Raw genomic sequence first — 13,674 nt, forward strand, 5'->3', positions numbered from 1 at the left:
TCCGATTGCGATGTGATTTTGGTCAAATCGCAATCGTCCTGCTGTGTTTTGTATGCGATTGAGCTGTACTATAATGAGTATAGTAGCTCAATCGCATGGTGGAAATTGAAACGCGATTGCGATCGCGATTGGAATCGCAATCGCATTTCGTAGTGGAAAAGAGCCCTTAGGCTTGCTGCAGTTAGCCGCGTGTGTACAAGTTGTTTGAATATGGCCATAACATGGAGTCAGTCGTTCCTCTTGTGTACGCAGTATCTAAATGAGTGTTAGGTATTCCCTGCTTGGAAGGAAAGTAAGGCTACATGTGAGAAGTCTTACTGCTGTCTTACCACTACTGCCCACTGATCTCTGTTGCTTCCCTCTCATTTCTGACACATCACTGGAACTGGTTGAGTGTGCACACATTTGTAACGTAGGAGTCCATGTCCACTACACCAGGATTTCTAAACTCCGTTCTCTTGTACCCACAGCTGTGTATGTCTTGCAGAAATCCACCAACATTCACAGGTGAGCAGAGCTCATTAACTACCTCTGTGGATTTCCACAAAACATGCACTGTACCTGAGAAACCCCATACTACGCCCTCTGTACACTAATCCATAGAGTAGGTGTGGCATCACATTGGTTGGGAGGCTGACCAAAAGCATGGTGACCTGAGGGCGGGACCACTTCACAGTGGCCACCTCCCCAGTACTAAAGCTACGTACACACGTGACAACAATCGTTCGTTGTGAACGACGAACGAACTTTTAATTGACGAAAGAATGACCTAAGTAAAGTTAGTTTTCAAAGGTGTGTAACGATCTGATCGTTCAAACGAAGGTTACATCACATAAAGCAACTATTGCGTTTGCGCATAAAAATGAAAAGTTCCATGGAGAAAGAGCGAAATGCGCATGTGAAGCCTAGTACGAACAACCGGTTTCCAACGATGTACTACTTTTGCAAACGATCGTTGTTGGAAAAAAAATCCGGCAGGACAGATCGTTCGTTTTTAACAATCTAGCTCGTCCGTCGTTAGCTGCTTTTTTTTTAAACGATCGTCGTTTGAAACGATCGGGGAACGATCGTTTCAAACTACTATAGTCGCATGTGTGTACGCACCTTAACTCTCAATCACCAGGGGAAGGAACCCCTTTCAAAAACAAAATCCAGTTTATCAAGTAAGTCTCCTTTGTATTTTGTTTTTTAACTAAGAACACACACACACACACACACACACACACACACACACACGTACACACACGTACACACACGTACACACACGTACACACACGTACACACACGTACACACACGTACACACACGTACTTATCCGTTAGCCGGGCGCATCCGGCAGGTCGCGCTCATTACTATTCCCCCTCCAGGCCGACATGGACAGTAGGGAAAGATGTAACTCTGGTGGAGTTTTGTCGCCACCTAGAGGATACATCCCGGTTAACGGATAAGTATTTATGCGCCCGGTTAACGGATATATATATATATATATATATATATATATATATATATATATATATATGTGTTTTTTTTTTTTTTTTTTTTTTTTTTTTTTGTTTACTATGACTACTGGTACTTTGCTTCCTTCACAAAAAAATGCACGTAAGCAGGATAACGATTGTAGGTGCACTTGCATTGTGGCGAGAGGGAAACTCTGCTAGGCTCAGGAAATACCGAACCTCAAGGAAACTGCTGTAAAAGAAAATGTCAGCACATGTCGGCACATTATGGTGCCTGTATCATGAACACGGTCTAACATTACAGTTTGTTTTTAAAGCACATTCAAAGTGCAATTTTAGCTGTAAATTTCAACAGTGGTCTTTCACCACCTCTATTTATGCTGTGGCCAGTGACTTTAAAATCTCAGGTCAGCTCACTCTTGTGTCAGATTATTGAAGACTTGACCGGCAGGCTTTTTGATGCGTTTGTTGAGGTGTAAAGCTCTTTAGAATACCACTGTGCTCAGTATAAACTCTCACACACATAGTTTATTAATATGGACAAAAAATGATACCTCAGGTAACTTAATGCTGTGTTTGTGAATTTGGGAACAGGTTGTCATGACTACTGGAACTGTTCATATAACATTTATTTTATGCTAGGCCTCATATATACACAAGATATTCCTCTAAGCTAAGACAATGGTTTTGGGCATCATGGCCAGGAATCTAATGTGTGCCCAGCTGCCTCACGACATTGTAAAATGATCTGCCAGGATGGGTCCCTAGTGAAGGACAAGTCCATCCTTTTATCCAGACAGCAGGACTTTGCTTGCTTATTTGCTGTCTACAACACAGCGAGTAGGCTGAGTCACTAGGCCAATTCCCAAAAGATTTAAAGCGGTATAGTCAACATAAAATTCAAATTTCAACAGCAAGTGGTCTGAGTGTATTAAGTGATATAGATGCTAATCCTGCATTCAAAACTTTCAAAACTTTTTCTGCTGTTATGATTTGGAGTTATCACATACTTAAGGAACACTGGCCCTTTAGTAGTCGTGCCAAAGAATTGCATGCCGGGGGTTCTTTTTATCTATAATCTATTCCTCCTCTTCCCTTTATTTCCCTGCCAGCTTTTTATCTGAAACCTAATCCCCTACTCACTTGTGTTTACAAGCAAGGCTGAGGAGATTCAGCGATTGGAGGAGACAAGAAAAAAAGTAAAGGGCAGAAATGACATCACGAGTTAGCCTAAACTGTGGGCAAAAGACATGGCCCCCACCAGGAAAAGAATTCTCGTAATTTACTATATAACATTCACTGAAATCAAAACGTGGACAGTATAATACGTGTTATGTAAGTAGATCAAGTATTTATCTACTTATATATGTGTTTTTTTTTTTCCCTGACATAGTATGACTGATCCTACTGTTTTAATGCATTGGGAATCAGCCTGCAGTTTATGGAAGCCAAAAGATCTCTCTCCGATCAGAGAAATCTGTCTCTTGGTCGCTAAAATTGATGTATGGCCACCTTAAATCAAACTCCAAAAACGGCATGGCTTTGTCTGACACAGCGATCCATTCTCTAGTAATCTGAACCAGGCATGATTTGGTCCTTCAAAGCATCCAGCGGAAGGCATTTACAGGAAGGAAGCTGGTTAGGTTGTGATTTGCAGTCTCATAATTCCCACGCATCGGTTGACTGACCACAATTTACATAAGCCTGCGTTTATGACAGCTTCATATACACACACAAGCTGTTGACTGTGTAACCTGATCTGTGTGTATGAGATGGCTCCTGTTCATGGCATGAGGCAGCGCTACCACTTGGCCCGCGACTGCCCCCCTATTCACGCCAGCCATGCATGCTAATAGCCAGTGATCGTGCAGGTCATCACAATAGAGTTTCCTCCAAAGTTTAGTAGCTCTCTACTCCTCAATGGCGCTTTGTGCTTTCCATGTACAATTGAAACAAAGGGACTTTGTGAGCCCATGCTGTAAGACATCTTAATAATTGTTTTACATTAAAGGTCATTAATAATTCAGTAGCAGCTGATGCTGTGGTGTGCAGAGAGGGTGTCATGTTGTTCCTGTCAATTTTTAGCCTTTTTTGTTCTGCCACCTAATACATGTAATTACAGGGTCTGAGTCTCTGCTAGGAGGGGTTCATGTGTATTCATTTGTATTCTGCATTACAAGCATATCAGCCTCTTCAGCAGTCATTATCGCAAGAAATCTCCGGCATACAAAGAGCATGCCACAAGGCTTATTTCCTGATCATCTGTTATATGCATAATGATAACAAATTACTCAAAATATGTGTGAATACATTTCTACTAACCTTCTGGTGAAAGGTAGACATTAGGGGCAGTAGAGTAACTTCAATATACACGTTCACATTTATGTACAATTTGGGACTAAAATCTGTTTCACGCCAAAAAAGGCTTTGCTGGTTAGCCATTTTGGATCAGTTTTATACCATTTTTTTCGGCAAGCGATTTTTCACAGTGCTTTTGCTTTTTCTTTTGAATCCCAATCGAGGCAAAAATGCTAGATGTAAAGCTTTTGCAATTTTTTTTTTCTTTTTAAAGGTTCATCAATCCAGTGTGAAATAGCTAATTTGATTTCATTAATGAATTGCTTTTTAAAAATCCAATGATTGGAAAATTCGCTGAAAAGCGCTCTTGGTGTGTAACCGTGCTGTGGAGACTGTACAAAAATCTTCTGACTCCCGACACCTCAGTTTATGGAACCTCCGACTTTGACTTCCAGGTACCCAAAATTACTCCGACCCCTTGACTCTGACACCTTAGTCTAATACTTACCAGAGCTGAGGAGTTGGTACAAATATCATTCAACTCCGACTCCTCAGCTTATGAAACCACCAACTCCGACTCCAGGTGCCCAAAAAATACGACCTCACACGTAAAGTTTTCATAAGAAGTAAGTTAACCTGCCAGTGTGTTCTTGGGCAGAGGGAGAAAACTGTGTCCTAGACCAGTGTTACTCAACATTTTATTGGTATGTACCCCTTTTAAAACCCTGAATTCACCAAGTACCCTATAGCATAGTAAACATTATCACAAGTACCCCTTGACAAATATATATTCAATTATAGTACATGATAATTGGTACCAAACAATTTCCAAGCCTTAACTATTGCTTTTAATTATCTAAAATACTATTTTGGTGTTGTTTATATAAGATTTATCATTTTTTAAAACTCAAAATTTGTTATTCTTGGTTAACCACCCTGGCGTTCTGATTAAATCGCCAGGACGGCTGCGGGAGGGTTTTTTTTAAATAAAAAAAAAACTATTCCATGCAGCCAACTGAAAGTTGGCTGCATGAAAGCCCACTAGAGGGCGCTCCGGAGGCGTTCTTCCGATCGCCTCCGGCGGCCAGAAGTAACACGGAAGGCCGCAATGAGCGGCCTTCCGTGTTTCGCTTACCTCGTCGCCATGGCGACGAGCGGAGTGCCGTCATGGACGTCAGCCGACGTCCTGACGTCAGCCGCCTCCGATCCAGCCCTTAGCGCTGGCCGGAACTGTTTGTTCCGGCTACGCTGGGCTCGGGCGGCTGGGGGGACCCTCTTTCGCCGCTGCACGCGGCGGATCGCCGCGCTGCAGCGGCGATCAGGCAGCACACGCGGCTGGCAAAGTGCCGGCTGCGTGTGCTGCTTTTTATTTCATTAAAATCGGCCCAGCAGGGCCTGAGCGGCAGCCTCCGGCGGTGTTTGACGAGCTGAGCTCGTCCAGACCGCTCAGGTGGTTAAGTATATCAAACCCGAGTACCCCCTGGAACCATCAGAAGTACCCCCTGGGGTACGCGTACCGCATGTTGAGAAACTAGGTCCTAGACAAACGCACACAATCAGAGTGAACATACAAGCACCATGTAACTAGCAATCTTGGTCTGGATAGAACTTACCGGTACTTCCCTAGATGACAGTGTTAATGATTGGTGCATTGGAATGTGAGCTTCCTCAGAGCGTGAAATTTATGCCAATAAATATTTTTTTGTTTTGTTTTGATGCTACTTACATACCCTCAGGCATTCTGTGTATAACTGCATGAACTATCTCAGCTTCTTTAGAAGGATATGGGGTAAGTCTCCTGCGTAGGGATGGCCATATACTGGTCGATGTGGCCAACCGATTTATCCCTCGCAGATCATTATCTGATAAGAGATAATTTCAATCGATTTCATTATGAAATACAGTATATGTGCACTGCCTGGCAGGTCTACCCCATGGGCCGTGTGGTGTAGGCAACGAATACACTCACCTGTCCGCTGGCACTTACTCCCATGTCTTTTTTTCCATAGCCAGCGGCGCTCCTTCCCATCTCTTCTCTCCTGTGGCTCTCTCTGTGTCACATGACAAATGTTAGAGGCCAAATAGTAGGGGCGCCGCAGCATTTACCTTATTTGACCACCGGAGGCCTCTAGTGTTTGTGAGGCGGGCTGAGATAGGGAGGGGAAAGGGCCTGTGGTAGGGAGAAGACACGGTAGGAAGCACCAGTGGACAGGGTTAGAGTAAGCTTAGCATCTTATGACGCTCATTGCATAATTGAATGTCGCTAGCGGTGCACTCCAGATCCTGCGTCGATCTAGGAAAAACTTTCATCTGGTACATATAACTGAATTTGATATTGGCCAAAAATTTATGGATCGGAAATAGTTTTTGGCACAGATTTCGGATGGAATTCAACTAAAAAAATCGACCAGTATATGGCCACCATAAGTCGGTCTAAGTGGTACAAACTGTGCATCAGCTATCATAAGATACTGAGAAGACAATTCTATAGAGATTCCTCTTCTACTAATCTTTTTCTTTTACTAGATTTAACAATTGTACTGTCATAAATGAAGAAAGTACCACATAAATGTATATATGACATATGTCTGCCATCATATGTAACCTTGTGGAAAAGCACCTTGACTCAGAAGCATTGCTATGCAGTGGCCACACCTAGTAACCCTGAGATAAACACAGAGCAAGGGATTGCCATCTCGGGATGTGATGCACCTGACTTGTTCATTCCTGCTCTGCTCTCATTATTCGGGAGTTTAATACACAAAGTAAAGCCAGTGAGTCAGCATCACCACATCGTTCTCTGCAGTGTGGAATATATTCCTATGTGACAGTGAAAAGCTGCAGAACTCCTGGCTTGTCATGAACAATCTCCTTGTCTAATATCAGAGTTGTAGCCAGAAACATATGGTGTGATCTTGCAGAGGGGTTGGTACAGTCATCTCCCTGTGTAATCCTCCATTAAATCCTAGGGTTACAGGGAACTCTGGTTCTGCAGCAATGCTAAAAAGAACATCTGACACCACACAGCACTGCGCTTGGATGATTTACATCTGCTGGAAAAGTACAAGTACTTTACAGCACTCCTGTTATAGAAGGCCCTATCCTCATTGTAAATACATGAAAGCCGCCTAGCTTAGGCCCATGTCAAACCAGTCATTTGCAGCAGCATAAAATCACACTTTTTTTTCTTCAAAGGAATGTGGCAGCTTCGGCGCAAATCTGCGTAGTGACAAATTGCATTCAGGGCATTGTGGTATAACGGAGTGCAGCATGGTAACTGCACTCAGTGCATTACCTTAAAGTGTAACTGTTGGGCATGAAATCAAAAATCCATTCTTTATTTTTATCTGGTGAACCAGTAATAAGGATGCTGACCAGGCAATCCAAAAGTTAAAATCACTAATATTTTTCTTGTTGATAAATGTTCATTCCCCAGTTTACCTGACTCTTATTTGGTACACTTAAAATATGGTACACAAAAAGGAAGTTGCAGGGCATGCTGGGTTGTCTTTTTTTTGTTTCTCTATTTTCCCTCAGACTTAACTAATGCAGCCTGATTGGCTGAAGCCTCTTTCCCTCCTGTTTTCCCCACCCACACCTTTATTCCTTGCTGATTGGCCAATATTTCTCATGCTGAGAAAATGCGCTTTCTATAGTGAAGGGCGGGCAAATCAGGCAGAGGAGAGTAAGGGAGAAAATTACATCAGGATTGGCTTCAAAATACTACACTTCTCGTAGTATTCTACGTACACTTCTCGACAGCTCGTCCAGTAACGCCGCAGGGCACTGCTCAGGCCCCGGTGGGCCGATTTGGGCAATTTTTTTTCGAACACGCAGCTAGCACTTTTCTAGCTGCGTGTTTGTTCCAATCGCCGCCGATGCGCCGCTACCCGCCGCAAAAGAGGCCCCCCCCGCAGACCCCGTGCGCAGCCTGGCCAATCACCGCCAAGCTGCGCTGTGGGGTGGATCGGGATTCCCCTTGACGTCGATGATGTCATTACGATCGTCGCCATGGCGATGGGGGAAGCCCATACAGGAAGTCCCGTTCAGAACGGGATTTCCTGTTGTACATGGGCGCCGGCGGCGATCGTAGACGCTGGGGGGATGCTGCAGGGAGGGGGGAGTCATGTAGCTAGCGCTAGGCTATACAGTCTTTTTCCAATTTCAATAAAATAATTAATTTGATCATCCTAGAGTGGTGTCTTTAGTGAGGTTAAAGAGAAACTGTAACCAAGAATTGAACTTCATCCAATTAGTAGCGGATACCCCCTTTCCCATGATAACTCTTTCCTTTTAACAAACCGATCATCAGGGGGCTCTGTATGGCTGATATTGTGGTAAAACCCCTCCTACAGTGTGATGTCAGAACCATGGTTCTGACATTACACTGTGGGAGACTTGTTGCATTGTGGGAAACAGCTGTTTCCAACTGCCAAAAAAAGCAAGCAGCATCTCCTTCCACTGACATCAGTGGAAAATGTCATGCAGTAAAAATGTCACTATGTGATAAATGCCAGAATGTAAATCAGGGAGCGGAAAGATTTTACAATGGGCAAACACTGACTAAATCATTTATACAGTGGAGGAAATAATTATTTGACCCCTCACTGATTTTGTAAGTTTGTCCAATGACAAAGAGATGAAAAGTCTCAGAACAGTATCATTTCAATGGTAGGTTTATTTTAACAGTGGCAGATAGCACATCAAAAGGAAAATCGAAAAAATAACCTTAAATAAAAGATAGCAACTGATTTGCATTCCATTGAGTGAAATAAGTTTTTGAACCCTCTAACAATAAAAGACTTAATACTTAGTGGAAAAACCCTTGTTTGCAAGCACAGAGGTCAAACGTTTCTTGTAATTGATGACCAAGTTTGCACACATTTTAGGAGGAATGTTGGTCCACTCCTCTTTGCAGATCATCTCTAAATCCCTAAGGTTTCGAGGCTGTCTCTGTGCAACTCTGAGCTTGAGCTCCCTCCATAGGTTTTCTATTGGATTAAGGTCCGGAGACTGACTAGGCCACTCCATGACCTTAATGTGTTTCTTCTTGAGCCACTCCTTTGTTGCCTTTGCTGTATGTTTTGGGTCATTGTCGTGCTGGAACACCCATCCACGACCCATTTTCAGTTTCCTGTGAGAGGGAAGGAGGTTGTCGTTCAGGATTTCACGATACATGGCTCCGTCCATTTTCCCGTTAATGCGATTAAGTTGTCCTGTGCCCTTAGCAGAAAAACACCCCCAAAGCAAAATGTTTCCACCCCCATGCTTGACGGTGGGGACAGTGTTTTGGGGGTCATAGGCAGCATTTTTCTTCCTCCAAACACAGCGAGTTGAGTTAATGCCAAAGAGCTCTAATTTGGTCTCATCAGACCATAGCACCTTCTCCCAGTCACTCACAGAATCATTCAGGTGTTCATTGGCAAACTTCAGACGGGCCTGCACATGTGCCTTCTTGAGCAGGGGGACCTTGCGAGCCCTGCAGGATTTTAATCCATTGCGGTGTAATGTGTTTCCAATGGTTTTCTTGGTGACTGTGGTCCCTGCTAATTTGAGGTCATTCACTAACTCCTCCCGTGTAGTTCTAGGATGCTTTTTCACCTTTCTCAGAACCATTGACACCTCACGAGGTGAGATCTTGCGTGGAACCCCAGAGCGAGGTCGATTGATGGTCATTTTGTGCTCCTTCCATTTTCGAACAATCGCACCAACAGTTGTCACCTTCTCTCCCAGCTCCTTGCTAATGGTTTTGTAGCCCATTCCAGCCTTGTGCAGGTCTACAATTTTGTCTCTGACATCCTTGGACAGCTCTTTGGTCTTTCCCATGTTGGAGAGTTTGGAGTCTGCTTGATTGATTGATTCTGTGGACAGGTGTCTTTTATACAGGTGACTAGTTAAGACAGGTGTCCTTAATGAGGGTGACTAATTGAGTAGAAGTGTCTAACCACTCTGTGGGAGCCAGAACTCTTAATGGTTGGTAGGGGTTCAAAAACTTATTTCACTCAATGAAATGCAAATCAGTTGCTATCTTTTATTTAAGGTTATTTTTTCGATTTTCCTTTTGATGTGCTATCTGCCGCTGTTAAAATAAACCTACCATTAAAATGATACTGTTCTGAGACTTTTCATTTCTTTGTCATTGGACAAACTTACAAAATCAGTGAGGGGTCAAATAATTATTTCCTCCACTGTACATAATAATTTTCAAAATGAAGAAAAAATTTTTTTTTTTAATATAGTTTCAGTGGAGTTCCTCTTTAAGTTCACCTTTACCCTTACCTTTTAACTTGTATTAAATTATTTTTTACGTGTCTTGAGGCTTCTATTCTTTCTTGCATTACTGATCCACCCTTGGAGGTGGGTTGTTCCCTGAATTGACTTTAAAAAAAAAAAAAAAAAGTGTTTCACTTATCTGGGGTGTTCTGCCAGCTGCACTGTGCCATCACGGGAACGGTCCTCCGGTCCCCCGCCACAGCTAACCTTGTACAGGACGCTTCCAGCGACGAGTGTGGCCAGGGCTGACACAGCGGGCATCGAATTGCAAGTCGGTGGTAGCAAAACTTAGCCGCGGTGAGTGACTGGAGGATCGTTCTGTGATGCTGCGGGGAGCTGGCAGAAGCCCCAGGTTAGTGAGGTAAAGCATAAGCCCGGTTAAGTTTTTTTTTTTCCTCTCCTTATTCCATTCAGATTTGCTTTAGGCTGAGTACCCACGGCCAGATGGATCAGGGGTCTTCACCGATGAATGATTGTTCCCTTAACCATCTCACCGTATCGGGCTAGCTTAGTTTGCGCCATCATAAATTTTTTTACACGATCGCAGCAAACCACATAAAAGTCAATGAGGATCAAAACAATCCTCCGTGATTCAATAAAACATGACGGTCGTTCAGAAACGATCGTCGCATGTGGCGTGCGTCATGAAACATCATTTAACACATTTTCAAATGAACTATGATTCGTTAAACTATATCATGAACAAAATAATTTGTTGTGATAAATTGTTTGCAAAAATCTTGTCGTGTGTGAATAGGCCTTTACCCATCCAGAAAGTGACTTTTATTCCAAGTAGGGTTAGACGTTTCCACTCCTGCGCAGATGATGATCATGTTTGGTTTATTTGTTAGTATACGTCTACACCTACTTATTCCCCAATTGTCTTTACATACATAATTATTGGCTATGTTGGTTCTTGGTCTTTCACCTTTTTTTTTTTTTTTTTTTTTTTTTTTTTTTTTTTTTCATTCCAAAATAATGATGCCTAAACATTTGAGCATCTTGATAACATACTGGAGCAGCTATCAGTAAAGAGGGATGTGGGGGTCTTTGACACCATTTATCGGCAATGCCATTTTGGTATGTTTACCCAAGTGTTATAATAGCAGTTCATGCCTTCATAACTGGAGCAATTAATGTCTACACAATGAGTCTGAAATAGATTAGACCCATCCGAGCTGATAAAGGGGAAACCATGCAAAGAAATTTTGAGGATCCCTCTCATTTGATGTAAGCGCACAAAAAAAGAAAATACAGGATACATGCATCTGTAACGGCCTTACTTTTACTTGGATGAATGAAAGCCTTTAGGGCTCGTTCACGCTAGAGGCGGTTTTGGCCAAATTTAAGCGCGGACGGGTTTTCTAAAACGCTGTGAAAGCGGCTGCACCATGCTTCTCTATGGTGTCGTTTAGAATGAAGTGTTCAGCTTAGATGAGTGCTGCATGGGCCATTTTTGAGGCGATTTTGCTACAATGGAAGGTATAGGAAAAACGCAAATGCTCACAAAATTGCTTTGTGCAGCGATTGCATTCGCTTTTTTTAAGAATAAATGCATTGTATTTATTCTTTTCCAGATAGTAGCAAAAAAGTTTCTGTACCGTGTTAGCCAAACAAATTATATAGGTAGAAAAAAAACAAACGTTTTGTAAGAAATAATACCTTTTAATGGCTAACTAATAGAGTTAAATGATGCAAGCTTTCTGGGATCTAGTCCCCTTCTTCAGGCATATTTCCAGATGTAAGCTTATGTCAGCTTACATCTGGAAATATGCCTGAAGAAGGGGACTAGATCCCAGAAAGCTTGCATCATTTAACTCTATTAGTTAGCCATTAAAAGGTATTATTTCTTACAAAACGTTTGTTTTTTTTCTACCTATATGCTTTTCCAGATCAAAGAGTTCACTTCCTGACTGATATCAGTAAGTGAAAAAACAGAATCGCTCGGCAAAACCGCGTAGAAAAGCGTTCACAAAAAAATAGCACGCAGGTAATCGCTGGGAAATGGAAAGAAAAATCGCCTCAAACATCGCCAAACGCGAACGGTACGCAATGTGGACAAGGCCTTACAGACCTATTTCAGTAACACTTTTAACACTCCTTTTTTAATGTTTGGTAAAGTTTCTGCTGAGACTTCAGCTGGAAAATGCTTTTTACAAGATCCTCGTGATCTGGGTATTTCCACATTTGTTTGTCAGAAGAAATGTCACACTTTTGTGTGAGCCATGGGAATTCTCTGTAGCCTGATAAAGAATCTGGATTCAAAATGAACACTATCAGTCAAACGTTTAGACACATCCTGTGGAAAGAATGACAGAGGAACGCTAGGTTCCTGAAACGGCTCACAATACTCTGTTGTTAGGATTGCTTATCTTAATCTGCTAATCAGGTGTCTGTGATTCTGTTCCATCCTCCCTCAGACAAGACCATGAAAACTGTATTTCTGAACAATGGCACCATTTCTCTACAAAATGTGTGACATTATTTTAGCAAGCTACTTTATACTTTATCTACATTAAAGTAGGGTACCCATACATGTAGTGACTTGGCAGCCGATTGACAATCTGATTTCATGATTATTATCGAATCAGATGAAAATCTGTGCCGCCAAGTGCATGCCTGATCGACAACGCCCCCAATTTCGGGCCCAACATGTTAACTGGACATGCTGCAAGATCTTGGACTGTCATAGTTGATCAACTAACCCCCTGGCACAATCCCCCCCCCCCCCCCCCCACTAATTTTAAATGTGCCCGGTGCACTATTCATTACCTATCCACACCAGCCGCTGGTTCCGCCGCATACATGCTTACCATGTTGTTGCCGGTAACCACGTGGGGCATGTGTATGCAGATTGCAGCTGGTGCAGACAGGTAAAGTATAGTGCACTGAGGGGCCTCATTCACTGGGGGACAACGTCGGGCCAGCGAGGCAGCAGATGCGGTGTAACATGGCTGATTCGATGCTGAAATCGATCGGAAAGTGTCTTGTGGTGTATGGGATCTTTCTCCGATCAGAGAGAGAGAGGTCCATACATAGTATGATGTATGGGCACCTTTTAGGTGGGTGCACACCTGTTCCATGTTGCCCATTGGGGATTGGTACCTTATGTGATATTGCTGGGCCGGGCTGTACAGACGCAAAGGCTGCTTTACAGCTGACAACACGCTCTGGTGCTATGTGGGAGCGGGGGCCCACAGAGGGACGAAAGAGCAGTGTGTGCATGTCACATGGCCAGCAGGGGAGCGGTGTGCACACAAGAATCAAGCACCAGATTATCAGCTGAAGTGGTCGTTATTGGCCACCTCAGCCAACTTTAATCAAGCCGAGTGTGAACAGGCCTTAATATTTTTACCCATAGTCCCTGAACAAGCATGCAGATAAGGTGTTTGACTCAAATGTTTTTTATATGGTGGCTTCACTAAGATAGCAGTAACCTCAAAACTTTTTAATTTGCAGATGGTAGGCCAGTAGGCACCTACAGCCAGACTACCATCCACAGACTAGCCACTAGAAACAGCAGAGCAATGTGTGTGGAAATATGACCAACCGACTTTGACCAGTGTGATGAGATGAGTCTCCATTCAGTGCTGAGCAGACCAGTATGGTTAGGGGACTCTCCACCAATGCTTGGCTAATTAGAATGC

The 13,674-nt window shown here is 43.1% G+C and overlaps 2 protein-coding genes across 3 annotated transcripts in view; both read left to right on the top strand.

Moving 5' to 3' along the window:
* The window catches only part of DIP2B (disco interacting protein 2 homolog B), a 354,733-nt gene that overhangs the window by 56,783 nt on the left and 284,276 nt on the right, over positions 1–13,674 (top strand). The window lies entirely within an intron of this gene.
* Positions 11,793–13,674, top strand: part of ATF1 (activating transcription factor 1) — a 355,624-nt gene continuing 353,742 nt past the window's right edge. Inside the window, exon 1 of the mRNA XM_068267353.1 lies at positions 11,793–11,867. The gene's annotated coding sequence lies outside the window, so the exon portion shown is untranslated. The remainder of the gene's footprint in view (positions 11,868–13,674) is intronic.

Source organism: Hyperolius riggenbachi, chromosome 2 (genome assembly GCF_040937935.1).
Source record: "Hyperolius riggenbachi isolate aHypRig1 chromosome 2, aHypRig1.pri, whole genome shotgun sequence".
NCBI lineage: Eukaryota > Metazoa > Chordata > Amphibia > Anura > Hyperoliidae > Hyperolius > Hyperolius riggenbachi.